Below are 14,523 nucleotides of genomic sequence, written 5' to 3'. Positions count from 1 at the left end.
TAGCCTCTAATACTCTTTCTTTATAATCCTCAGATAAAAGATTGAGTTGTTATTGAAAGGATTGTTGTTACTTTCCTGAGATGAAATAGGTGGCCTACAGATGCATGACAATTATAGCAGCATGAGCATGAGGGACTTAGCAATGTGGAGTGTATTCCAGTGACAATCTTTTAAGGAATTCCCTGGGAGTAGATGCCTCAAGAAAAAAAATTGCAGTAAGAAAAATGAACAAGAATTTTATAGCTTTTATATGTGACCTTTAAAGAGCAAATAGTGAAGATTTTTTAACCAATTGAAAACACAAAATAAATTGTGACGATTTAAAGCTATTCTCCAAAAGCCTTTCTTGAATTAATTATATGTCTGATTTTATCATATAATTTCTCACAGTGGTCAGTAATCTCTAGCTCATTTGTCTGTCCTCCCTGCTGGAGTATCAGCGTACACAGGGCAGGTTTCATCGCTAATTCAGCATCACATATTCCCAATCACAATCACAGTGCCTGGCACTCATTACATATTTATAGAATGAACTGAATGGGAAATATATTAGTATTATAGTTGAACAAGGGTATATATGTGTAAATTTGAGTATGAGTACCTTTTTTGTTTTCTCTACAAATGATTCTTTTGGGAAATTATGCTCAGGCTGTTTTGGTGTGGTTTAACGTTCTTTTACTTAAGAACATATGAAAAGTAGGTTTGAAACTGGCAGCAGTAAAAGTCATTCTTACTTTGTATTATAAATGGAAAGGAAGAGTTTTTGAATATTTTTTGTGATGATGATGTGACTGCTTATTCCTAACAGTTGTAGTGAACTGGAAAAACAGAAACAAACAAAAAACGAAGCATGGGACCATTAGAAAAATTTGACAATTTGATAACTTACATTATCTTAATCACCTAGGAAAAGATTTCTGTTATATATTTGGAAATCTACTGGCCTTTTGTACACTGTGGCTTATACTTTAAATATAAATTTTCTTGCTAGAATTTGAAACTATATTCACAAAAATGTCAGCGAATGAATGTATAAGAATGAGGGGACTTATTATGTAGCGATATTAGGGTACAGAGAAAAATTATTTCTGACTATCTTGCTTAAATGATTTCAGAACATTATCTACAATATTTTAACAATCTTTAAAGATTGTTTAATTTTATAACTATTTACACATTTTCAATGATTCTATACCCCTGTATCAAACTTTAGTATAAAGTATGCGTACTCTAATATTAATTGAGATATCATTTTGAGAGTAAATGACAACATGAAATTAAATCTATAACCAAATGAAATGTATTTAAATCTGCATTCTGTTTGGATTATCTAATTCTACTTATTATAGCTTGTTAAATATTGTTGTAAGCTCAAGTGATTTGTTCTTTGTTTTTGAACTTTCATAACTATCAGTAATATAATTTTCTTTAATTAGAAAAAGTTCTACGTAACAAGAAAAAAATCTTCCCTTTAGTAGTGAGATGAGGTACAAATTTATCTTTTATTTTAAGAACGTGAAATTTGGCTTAGTTTCTTAGTCCTAATAATTTCGCTGAAAGCAGCTACGTTTTTATAAGACCCTGGACCCATAACAGATAAATTAATGTGAGTGGAATATTTCCCCCAATTTAATATATCAGTACCTCTCCACTTGAAATACTGAAATTCAAATATTTATTTCCCAAAACTTGTTCCAACCATCTTCTTTCTTTTCCTTAATTAAGTTAATTTTGATGCTCCCTCTACAGACTTTGGTTCAACAATAATAATTTAAACTGAATTCGTGACAAAGAGATTAATTTTTTTGAATATTTGATCCCCCAAGCAATAATTTCATAGATATAATTGCCACGAACCACACCTATGCTTTTATTACATTAAAGTTAATTTTATATCATTAGGCCAAGTAAATTGATTCTCTAAATTAAAGAGCTTACAATTCCCATATAATGTAGAATACTGTTCATACATGGCTGTAAAGATCTATGTGGCCATAGAGTTTTAAAGCTGGAAAAGATCTCAGAGATTGTATAGTCTATACTTTTTAGTTGAAAAAAATTGTGGTTCAAGAATTATAAATGGCTAACGGAACCAGAGCAATGTCTCATTTCTAGTACAGTGTTCATTCTTCCATCCTACAAGTGTTTAATATGCTACCATATTTCTGATACTCTATGTTCAGCTAAGCTTTGATTTTCAATCCCCAATTGTATCTCAGTAGATTCTACTCAGATGCTCCACTGTTAACATAGACTAAGGACATAAAGAATGAAACTTGTCTTCTTACACTTCCATATCTCTGTTAATGGCACTTACTTGAAATATTGAAATAACCTTTTACTCTCCTCTGCTACAAAATTGTTCACCAGGTAATATAGGAGCCTGCAATATGTAGCAGGAATAATTTTAGGTACTTTACATGGATCATCTGATTATTTCTCAAATGAATCTATAAAAAAGGAGTAGTATTCTTCCCACTTGAAAAAGGGGAAGTGATATTAGAAAATGGAACTTGCTCATATCGCTTAGTTTTTGTTAGTGCCTTTGAGTCAATTCTGACTCCTAGTGACCCTGTGTACTGCAGAGCAGAACCCTGTTCGGTCTTTTTGTGCCATCCTCTTACCTTCCAGCACTATATTAGACAATGTTTTGCTGCTATTCATTGGGTTTTCACTGCCAATTTTTTCAGACGTGTGCAGCCAGTTCTTTCTTCCTAGTCTGTCTTAGTTTGGAAGCTCCAGTGAAATCTGTCCACCATGGGTGACCCTACTAGTATTTGAAATACCTGTGGCATAGCTTTCAGCCTCACAGCCATATGCAGCCACCACAGTATGACAATGGACAGATGGGTGGTGTGGGTTTCTGACCAGGAAAGGAACCCAGGCCAGGGTGGTAAGAGCAACAAATCTTAACCACTAGACCACCAGAGTCACATAGTAAGTTACAAGTTTACCCCAGGTTTCAGTGGAGACCATCTGACCACTATAATAATTGCCCCACTAGAGATTTCACTTAAAATTTCTTGCTTTATCTTCCTTTCATTTCATTCTGCTACAATGCCTTGATTCCACATTTGAGTATTATTAGATGCCTATGGAGGAAGATGGCTGGAAAAGGATATTTAGAGTAAAGAGATTGTAGATATAATGGCAGTTTGTTCAGGTGATAGATGAATAGGGAGCAAAGTGGATTGCATTTTTTAAAAGCTGGCAACCTCAAATTTAAAGTAGGAGTGAAATTAAATCAATGTGCATTTTGTACTCTCTTGAAGATGTACTCTTTTCTGGAGTATCCATTTTACAGCCTCTAAGACTTGGCTGGTTTCCTTTATGATTATTTGTTTTCTTTATATACAAAATACTTGTTGACCTTTTTTTTTCCTGAAATAATCCTCTCAACTAAGATAGTTCATTGACTATTTTATTCAATATTTCTAATAGTCAACTAACTGAACTTTTTACACCCAATTGAAATTCTAGATAAAACCGTAGGGCACATACTTATTCAGGGAACTTGTATATAGATTATTTGACAAGTCTAAAAATAGACAAACCAACATGTTGATTTCAACCATCATCTAGTAATGATGTACAATGCAAGCATTAAAATTTATCTTATAAAAAGTCCTGGCATTAGACCAAAGCTAAAATATAAATGTCCCTGGAATGTTAATGCTTTGCTAATATGGGACTATAACTTACTGTAGAAAGTTCCGTGTGGGGAGTTCTTTGTTTAATAAAGGCCAATTATTATTATTATTATTATTATTATTATTAAGCAAATCTCAAAATGGCCCACTCTGATAGGTGCCTTAATTCTAGTCCTTCTTGGGTCCTGCCCATAGCAGGAGACTTGAGGAGACTTCAACATGGCTGAGAATGGGAAAGGAAGGCTCCCAGGGGCAATACCTACCACAGAGAGGACTTTGTTTGGGCAAGGGACAAGTTTATCAACTAGAAACACACAGTTGTTTTTCCCCTAGGAGGTGATATTATAGTATCATTATACCATTTTGTGTTCTATATTTTGGTTCCCTTATGAATTAAGTTGGATTTTATGAATAATCTTGGTAGTTCTAAGTGAGTTGTAAGCCATGTTTTGGATCTGTTCCTGGGTGGGAATTTTTTCATTTTTGGAGTATTACTCATGATAACAATAATTTTATATATAAAATTTGGTCCACTCTCAAGGAATTCCTGAAATTACAATCCAAATTTATCATGAAACTAGATAATCTGCATCTAAAAAGGAATTCCATCTAAAATAACTCCAATTTTTCAAATTCAGAATATTTTTAACTAAATCAATTATTTAAAAATATATATAGGCTGAAGAGTAATAAATGAGTGGATGTGATTTTATAGTATAGGTAGTAATCAAAAGATTTTCCATATATGGAGGTTTTCAAATATAATACTATATAGTTGTTAGTAGATTTAAAAAATTCTAATGGGCCTATTGTGTCTACTAAGTATAAGTAATCATTTAATATTTACTTTATATCTTTTAAGATTGTTATAACCACATACTGAATAGTCTTATTCTCTTTTTAATTGAAAGATTTAATAAGATCATCTGTCAAGCTTCCATTCGTATATTCAATTTCAATATGCAATCACCATGACAAATATGTAGCTATTTTCCTTTTCTGTTTCACTAAAAATGTTGTTACGCATATATTTTGATACCTGTTCTCCTTCTCTGGATCACTTCGGTTTCTGCATACAGACAGCACCATTTTCAGGTGAAATGCACACAGGAAGCATGCCAACCAATCTAGAACTTGGACGACTCAGTTTCAAAAATCAAAGATCCAACCACTTGACTTGACAAAGACTCTGTGTTGGCTGTCACTCACAATAAGGCTTTTATCCTTCTACTAGACCAATTCTTAAGGGTTTGAAAATATAAGAAAATGTGGTCCTGCTTTTGGTGGCTTATTAATACCTGTACACTAGTGGACCAAAACCATCATTGTAGGTTGCGAGAATTTTTAAGACACTTAAAATGCAAATGTTTCTTTTATTTTGGTGAGCAATATTCCTCCTAAAATAGTATTTAAACTATAAACCTTACAACTAATGAAGATGGCTTTGAAATCAATGTAAAATATTTCCCTTTTAACATAAAGAAATAAATTAATAGGGTGAAAAAGTAAAGTAGCAGTCTTTGGATACATTTTGCTCTTTTCTTCTGACATGTATTCCTGAGATTCCTGAATTAGGTACGGGGACTGCTATAACATTTTTTAATTCAATATTCCTATTAGTAAAATAGAATGTACTTTTCCTCAGGATACCAGTTTCCCTGGGCTGCAGTAACAAAGTACCACAAACTGGTGGTTTACAACAATAGACATTTTTTCTACCATAGTTCAAGAGGCCAGAAGTCAGAAATCAAGATGTCAGCAGGGTTGCTTCCTTCTGGAGCCTCTGAGTAAGAATCTGTTCCATGACTTTCTCCTAGCTTCCAGTGGTTACTGACAATCCTTGACATTAGTTGGCTTATAATTGCATCACTCCAGTCTCTGCCTCTGTTTGTCACATAGCCTTCCTCTCTGTGTGTCTCTGTGTCTGTCCTCTTTTTATAAGGACATTAGTCCTTAGATTTAGGGCCTACCTTAATCCAGTAGGACTTCATCTTAACTTGACTACATCTGCTAAGATCTTATTTCCAAATAAGATCACATTCTGAGGTTCTAGGTGGACATAAATTTGGGGAGGACACTATTTCACCCACTACACTCAGGCTTTGTACCAGAGAATTTTGTCACTATTGATGGTATAATCCACATAGAACTTGGTGCTCAATGAATTAAATATGTTATTCTCTATCCTGGGTTGTACCAGTAATTCACCTAATTTTGGAGCATCAATGTTCTCTTTATGAATATGGAATATAGAAATTTCCTTATACATTGCAAGTATTAATTAGATCATGCAAAATAGGAATTTATAAATATTTGAATTAAGGAAGTTAATAACTTAATATCAACAGAATAAGAATAATTCTCATATCTGCTAGTAATCTGTTATATGATCTTGGGCAAGTCACTTGCCCATCTAAAAATTACATTTTACCTGCATGAAGTAAAGAAGTTGAACTAGAATCATAGATCAAAAACTAGAGGCTGGCCCAGTGGCATAGTAGTTAAGTTTGCCTGCTCTGCTTTGGCGGCCTGGGGTTCATGGGTTTGAATCCCAGACCTTGACCTACACACTGCTCATCAAGCCATGCTGGGGCAGCATCCCATGTAAAATAAAGGAAGATATGCATGGATGTTAGCTCAGGGACAACCTTCCTTAAGCAAAAAGGGGAAGATTGGCAACAGATGTTAGCTAAGGGCCAATCTTCCTCAGGAAAAACAAAACAAAATAATAGCTTATGGATCAGTTTGATCTATATACATTTTTTTTTTTGTTTGGCTAGCAGAATAATTTAAAACAATTAATTTGATTTCCTTTATGCAAGATTTGCATTCTCCAGTTAATCATAGTCCTTATCATTTCTTAAAGTGTTATATTGGCTACTTCATATTTAGAACCTTCATGACCCTTGAATGCATCTGAGTTTGTGGCCCTGAAGTTTTCTAACTGTATAATCGCATGATTCCTAAATCATAGGTTACTTTTAAAATTATAAAGTCACATTCTGTGACTAGTTTATCACATTTGAAAGTGTTATAAATTCGTTTGACTCCTTAAAGAACAGCTATTTAATAGGTATAAAATACTATTATGCTGCAATCTCTTTCTTACTGCTTGAAGTACCACTGTGTATTAAGTGGACATCTGCATTTAGCTTTTCATTATGACTTCTAGATTATTTCTTTGAGAGGTTAAAACTAATTCAGCTCCTATCAGTGGATAGGAGTAGTCACAATTGCCTCTGCCCAAGGACACTCATGTAAATCAAATGTTAATTTCATCTCGGCAAGGTGCCATTAAAACAGCTATAAGCTGTCTGCCCACATTTCAGCTTTGTGAAGACAACATGCATTTAAATACTCTCTTTTATATCCTTGGCCTTCTGCTCACTAGAGAAATTTCTGTACAGGAACATTTTTACTGCCAATGTCTGTCCATCTTCTCTCTCTTCTAGTAATATCCAGTCCTGGGAAAAGTCTTAATTGGTGCTGACATACAGACCGGTACTTTGATATCTATATTCTAAATGCTAATATAATTGACTGCCTTACTTACAAATGGGTTTTACATATAAAATTAATCTAAGATGTAGAATTCTTCTTTAAGCAGGTAATGAATCCTGCATGCCACAAAAGATGCGTGGGGTTTAGCAGAAGAGACAAATGGTTATAAAACTATTTATTAAATTATAGTTGTAGTAAGTGCTATGACAAAAATTATGTTATTCATGAGAAGACCTTTTCCAGCTAGAAGGTTCAAAAGAAGCCTCTATGAAAAAGAACAATAATTGTTTAAAATTTGATTTAAATAGAGTATACCTGCCGAGTGCAGGGATGAAGAATCTGAGAGTCACTCTCGCTATCCCAGACCTCTCTGCTTCACGGAGCCTCTTGATTGCCTATATCCTTGAAAATGTTGGTAAAGCTTGACACTAGATAAGAAATTAGGTAAGATCATACTGATCACGATGTCTGTCTTCTAACTTCCTGATGGAATAAAACCACCTCCTTTCCGGAAGAAAAGATCATAATCCAGAATCTCGACAATATTTTATATACAATGTCCAATGTTCAAACAAAATTATCAGGTATGATAGGAAGCAGAAAGACATGATGGGAAAAAAACCAAAGGAGGAAAAAATAAGGAAAATTTGAAACAGATCCAGAGGAAGTATATGTATGCACATTACACAATAATAACATTCAAATAAAGGTGTTGAATATATTCGAGAAAATATATGACATGAAATATTTTACAAGAGAACTAGGAAAATAAAATACTGAAATTCGGTGAGCACCACATGGGCTTTACAACAGAAGAGGAAGAAGAGAAGAGATGATTAGTGACTGGAACATGTATCAGTAAGAGTTACCCAGACTGCAGCAAGGAGGACAAAAAGAAAGAAACGAGAGGAAAGAACAGAAAAAATGTAGAATTCATCGACAAAAGTACACACACACATATAACAATCTTGGCAAATGTAAATAAAGGAGGAAGAAAACTGGGCACATCATAATAAAGTGGATGAAAACTGAAGATAAAGAGGAAATCATAAAGGCAGCCAAAGAAAAAACAAAGTAACTTTAAAGATGCAATAGAAAATATGACTGGATTTTTTTGCCACAAAGTAAAAGTAGAGGGAAGTGGGATATCTTTCATACTTCTAGAAAAGAAGGTAAACACTAGCATAGAATTCTGCGGTGAGTGAAAAATTCTTTCAAAATTGAGGCAAAAGAGAAACATTTTCTGACAAATTCTGATAGAATTTGTCACAACCAACTAGTACTAAATGCAATACTAAAGAATATGCCTCAGGTAGAAGGAAGATGTTCCTAAAAAGAAGCATGAAAATGCAGAATGAGATAAACAGCCTTGCAAAAGGTAAACAGGAAGATTAATTAAACAAAAACATTGGTATCATGAAAGAGTAGTGTTAACATTTTATGAAATTTAAAATATATGTGCAATCAAGTCTGTTTATTTCCTGCAAAAGGACAAATAGTGAATAGATGTAAGAAGTTCTGAGATATTTGTATTGTTTTAGAAATGGTGAAGTTCTAATTCAGACTAGATGCTAATATGTCAAGGATGTAGGTTGTGATCTCTTGGCGAACCACTGAAAGAATAATAAACTATAACTAAAATCTAATAGATTGGAAAGATGAAAAAATATTAATCCAAAAGAAGCCAAGATAGAACACTGAACAAAGAACAGCTGGGATAAACAAAAAACAAATAGTAAACGACAGCGGTAAAATCAGTAATTACAACAACATAAGTGCACTAAATATAATAAAAAAACAAATATTATTAGCTCTCTAAAAACTAACATACTACTTAAAATAAAATAAAAAATTCACTGAATATGAGCACACAGAAAGTCTAGGTGTGTGGAAAATCCACAAATACTTAGATATTAAGCAATACATTTCCAAATAACCTGAGTCAAAGTAGAAATTATCATTTGAATTAAACATATATATGTATGCATAAGTAGCATATATAATACATATACGTATGTATATGTGTAACTTACTGTTCACATATTATGACACATCCAAATTAATGAAATGAACTAATACCTTACTTCAAGAAAATTTTTATTATTAAGCAGTTTTGTTGGAAACAACAATGCTGAAAATCAATGATCTAAATTTATTTCTTAATAAGTTACAGAAGAGAGCTAATAAATCACCCCACCAAAACAGAAGGAAACATTAAAGATAAATGTGAAAATGAGTGAAATAGAAAACATATGTACGATGTAGAAAATCAACAATACTAAAGCTGTGTTTTTGAAAAAATTAATAAAACAGATAAACCCATAGAAGAATAAAGGAGATGTCACTATGAGGCCACAGATACCAAAAAGAAAAAAAAAGTTATATTAATTAACTAGAATTTAGATGAAATGGAAAACTCTTAGACAAAACTTCCCAAAACAGACATAAGCAGGAATAGAAATTTATATGGTCATATACTTATTAAAGCTATGGAATACTTAATAGAAAACGTTCACACAAATAAAAACGAATTTTTCAGTGGAGATTTCCCAACATAAAAACCTAAACTCAGATGACTTTTTCAGTGGATTCATATAAGGAAGAAATAATGCTAATTTAGAAAAAAAAACAAAAAAGGAAAAAGAGGGAGCATTTTATAAACATAAGCATTTTAAGATAGAATACTTGCACTGAATTTATAGCCAACATCCTGCTATATAAGATTTCCTCTAAGATGGAGATTGAGACCAGAATGTTCCTAGACTCCAGTACTGTGGAACATGCTCTAGAGAGCTTGGTAACATTACAGAGCAGGACAAGATTCAAGGCTGAGAAGCCAACTAGAAGTCTCTAAAAGTGATCTTTCTAAAAAAAAAAATGCCAGCTTGATTAAATAATTTGCTTATTTAAAACCTTTCAGTGGATAAAAGTTAAGCTCCTTAGCCTGCTCTACAAACGCCTTCATGATCTGGGAATTATTTACCTCTCTTCACCCTCTAATCAAGCCCTCATTGTCTATGACATAGCCATGCATACTGAGGAGGGAGCTAAAGCAGCTGGAGTGTGATCCACTTCTCCTATGATTATCTGGTACATTGCCAGTGAAAAGTAAAGAAGGCAGACAAACCAGTCTAATCTTCTTGTCAACATGATTACTGGACCTCCAGGTAAATGGTCAAATAATATTTATAAAGAGGAGGGCTTTTATTCATGAAATGTTCTTAACAAGATGTCCTTGTTTAAACATTACTTATAGTAATTAAAACCCAGAATCTATGGTTTTATGACTCATGCTCCCTGGAAAAGGTCATATAAGCTGCAGTATAAAATGACGATTTTTCATAAACTAACCTCTCCCCATGATGTGAGTTAAGAACCTAAGTAATTCACGTAGTGACTTTGTCTACACTGGGTCAGAAAGTACATTTCCAGTGCAGGGATGGAGAATTTGGGGAGCTGTCATCAATCTTCCTGACCTCTCTGCTTGATTGAGTCTCTTGATAGCTTATGTCCTTAAAAGTGTTGATAAACCTTGGTAATGACTAAGATCTCTCATTCACGTAAGAACGATTTTACAAACCAATCCATTATGTTAGTTTACAGCCCTTTACTCCTTCTTTGCAGATGAAGTTCCTAACACTTGGGATATATTATGGACACAGAAGATAAGACCTCTGCTATTCTTTTATTGGATCTTTAAGCTAGAGGAGGTGAATGAAGATAAAAAAGTAAACTAGAAAAGAATCATTAAGATGATTTCAAATAGTGTCAAATATTAGAAGACAGAGTGTCCGTGGCAAGGAATACATTAGATAGGGAGGACAGTGAATGGACATTTTAAATGACGATTTCTGAGCAAAGACATCAATAATTTGTATGTGAGATACTTAAAATGATCTGAGTAAGGGATGGGAGAGGCAAGAATTAAACGAGAGTTGGCAAAGCTCTCTGATGAATTGAATATGGAGGTGAAAGAGAGAACTCAAGACTAATTCTTTCATTTTGGATTAAGTAATTGAGTAAATGGTAAGATTATTAATTGAAATGAGTAGATTTAAAGAGGAACAAGTTTGGGAGGTGAGATTGAAGGAGAATCACAAGTTATTTGACCTTAAGTTTGAGATTCCTAACCATCCATATGAAAGGAGACCTCGAGTAAGAAGTTGGATATATGTGTCTGGAGCTCAAGGGAGAATTCTAATCTGGAGGTTATTAATTTAATAGTAATCAGGATATAGATACTATTTAAAGCAGTGGGGCTGGATAAAATTAACTGGGCAGAATGTTTAGATGAACAAGAGAAAATGACCAAAGACTCATTACTGGGGCACTCAAATATTTAAAATACGGAAGAAAGAAAAAGCTGGAAAAGGAATCCAGGAAGGATTGTTTTTTGAGATAGGAAAAAAAAAACAAGAGTTTAGGGTATGCTAGAAGATAGATAAGAAATATGTTTTGAGAGGGAGGGAGATAAAATATGGCAAGTTGCTGAAAATTTAAAATGTGGACAATGAATCGTTGAACTTGGCAAATTGAATACTAGTGACATTGCAGAGTGGTTTTAAGAGAGTCCTGAGGAAAAATGCTTGGAATGTGATCAAGAGAAAATGGGAGGTGAGACTGAGAAGGTATTAAATATTATATATTTCTTTAGCTGTAAAGGGCTGCAGAGAAGTGAGGTAGCAGCTGGGGAGAGCACTTGCATTATGTGTATATGTTAATAGAAATAACACATCCAAATGGGAATATTGTTAGCGGATTAGAGAAGGTGAACATTAGAAGAACAAAGAACCCTCTATTCAGACTAATTGGAGTGAGATCCAGGATACAAGTTAGAGTTTAGACCTGGAGAGAGAAGGGACTGCTTGTCAATTTTAACCAGAGAAAAATTAAATATAAGGAGAACTATAGATGCACACTTGTTGGTAGGAAAATAATGTAGATATCTTCCTATCACCTTCATTTTCTAAGATAATCAGGAAATAAAGTCATCATTTGAGAGGAACAAGTAGATCAGGGGTATTGAAAGCTTAACAGAAGAAAAGACATTAAAAAAAAGTTTCGTTTAGACAGAATATTTCCTGGAAAAGTCAACTAGTATTGCCACGGAAATGGCAGAGAGTCATTTGGAACTAACTTCCCTCCTTAAGCATGCCGTGCTCTCTTTTGCAACCATATCTATTAACTATTATCCTTAAAATATTAAGGACCAAATCTGGCTCTTCTGTGCCTTGTGTAGCACAATGTCTAGCCCCCAGAAATCAGTGAAGGGTATTTTGAATAAATATATAGACTGAACTATTTGCCCTGCTTCAATTGAAGTTTGGCTGCATATCTGCAAATCGTTTTTCATGAATGATTGTATTTTCCTTTCCTAATGAGGAATTAATAACTGTATGATTTCCTTCTAGAATGCTAAAGAGGAGCTCTTTCCTGTCCTTTCAACCAACATAGGCCTCAAAGTATATTAGTCTTAATCCATACAGTGTTTATAATTTTTTTTTGTAAGTTTGAATGCTTTTGGATGAACATACAGTCTCTTTCACAAATTCTGACCAGTCCTTATTTCTTTATAACAGTCCTGCTTCATTCATTTACGTCACCTCTATGGCCCTTGTAGGTGTTTGAGATTCTTGATATAATTTAGTAATTTCAGTTTAGATGATACTTACATTTAGCCTAACTGAAAAGAGTATCTGAAACATAGTGGGCACAAAATAAATATTAATTGTAAATAGCGTCCATTTGATTTTCTTTATTTTTCTTACAGGTAAAGAAAACTCTGATAGAATATACTACTACTTGAATTCCAGATGCGTAGAGATATGTGTTTAAGTTTAAAATATCTTGTGTCATAGTGCACAATGCTTAAATGCTTGGCATGTTTTATTTTTAAACTACAATTTCTAATTTATGTAACTCCCAGTTAAAGACTTTGACATATTAAATATGCATTAGAGATGCGTTATTAATTCTAGTTTGCTTCTAATAAGAACATATTTTTAAATCCTTTGAATGTACTTAAAATTCCATAAGCTAGAATAACTTGCATTTTCAACATTTGTTGTGTTTAGCTTTTCCCAACTTTATTTTACTCAATTAGGCTTTAACCAGGTTCTATCTTGCTGCTTTCTACTCCGAGTCCAAAATATTACATATGTAAAATAGTGTAGTAGAAAAAAAACCTAGTCTATATAGTTCAATATATACTGCTATACAGTTATGTGTCCTGATAGACTTGTTCAACTAATACAGTAATTTTTCAACACCCATCCCAACAATGTTTCACAAAATACATTAGATAAGGTAAAAGGAGGTGAAAGGTGAAAATGCAGACTGAAAGAAGGCAGTAGGTTTTAATTTGACTTCACACTTGTTTTAATTTGAACTCAGTGCTTTCAAGGTATTATTTTAGCTGCCTTTTATATGGTTAAACATTTCTGTTTTCAAGCTAGCTTTTTAATGTGCGAAATCAAAGGTTTTTTGGTCGTAAAATTATTCTCTAATTAATTGATGGAAAAAATGAATGAAATGATTTAAGCCAATATGAAATTTTATGAAATTTCACTAATTATTGCAATAACTTTGGAGTAAAATAAAATTATCCATGCAGTAGGCAATGAATTTATATTTAGTATCACCATGACTTCACAGGTGTTAAATTAGCCACAAAGGAACTCTTGGGAGCAATCCAAACAATAAAAATGGACAGGAATGCTATTTTAAAAGGAACATGAAGCCAAATATCTGGTATATAACCCTGATTCAGTCCACAATAATGTGTCAGTATTTCGCTGCTATTTTTGTAGATAGGAACTATATTTTTGCCTCTATTCTTAGTTCTCTTTCTCAAAGAAAGCTGAATTTTAGAAGTGGGCTAGGTCTTTTTTTTTCCTTTCTTTCTTTCTCTCTTATAAAAACCAAACTATTTTTAGGCTTCAGGTATTCGTATCATTAAACTCGTGTGACAAAGCATATTTTGAAAGGGAACATGACTGATAAAATGGTTTTCAAACTGTGAGTATGTGAGTTTTTCTTTAATTCTGGAATAATACAACAATCAGGTCTAAAAAACCTTCTCAAAGTGGCTGCCTGCCAGGCTTCAGCTCACAGCCCCTTAAAGATGTCCCTTGATAGTCAGGGCTCGCTGCCTGCCATAACATCGGGGCTCTTGGCAAAAGACTCTCCCAGTTTATGGGGCTTTGGGTGTCACAGCCTTGGGCTCTGTTGGAATAGTAGTTGAGCATCTGCCATGCCAGAAAGCCCAGGATTTTCACTGGCAACAGTATGTCCCTGCCTAGGCAAGCACTGTGGGGTTCAGGAGTGCCAGAAGACTCCCACAAGGCTATAGGCAGGGACGTCAGTTGCCAGG

The sequence above is a fragment of the Equus asinus genome, chromosome 9 (genome assembly GCF_041296235.1).
Source record: "Equus asinus isolate D_3611 breed Donkey chromosome 9, EquAss-T2T_v2, whole genome shotgun sequence".
NCBI lineage: Eukaryota > Metazoa > Chordata > Mammalia > Perissodactyla > Equidae > Equus > Equus asinus.
Note: the sequence above shows the minus strand (reverse complement) of the source record.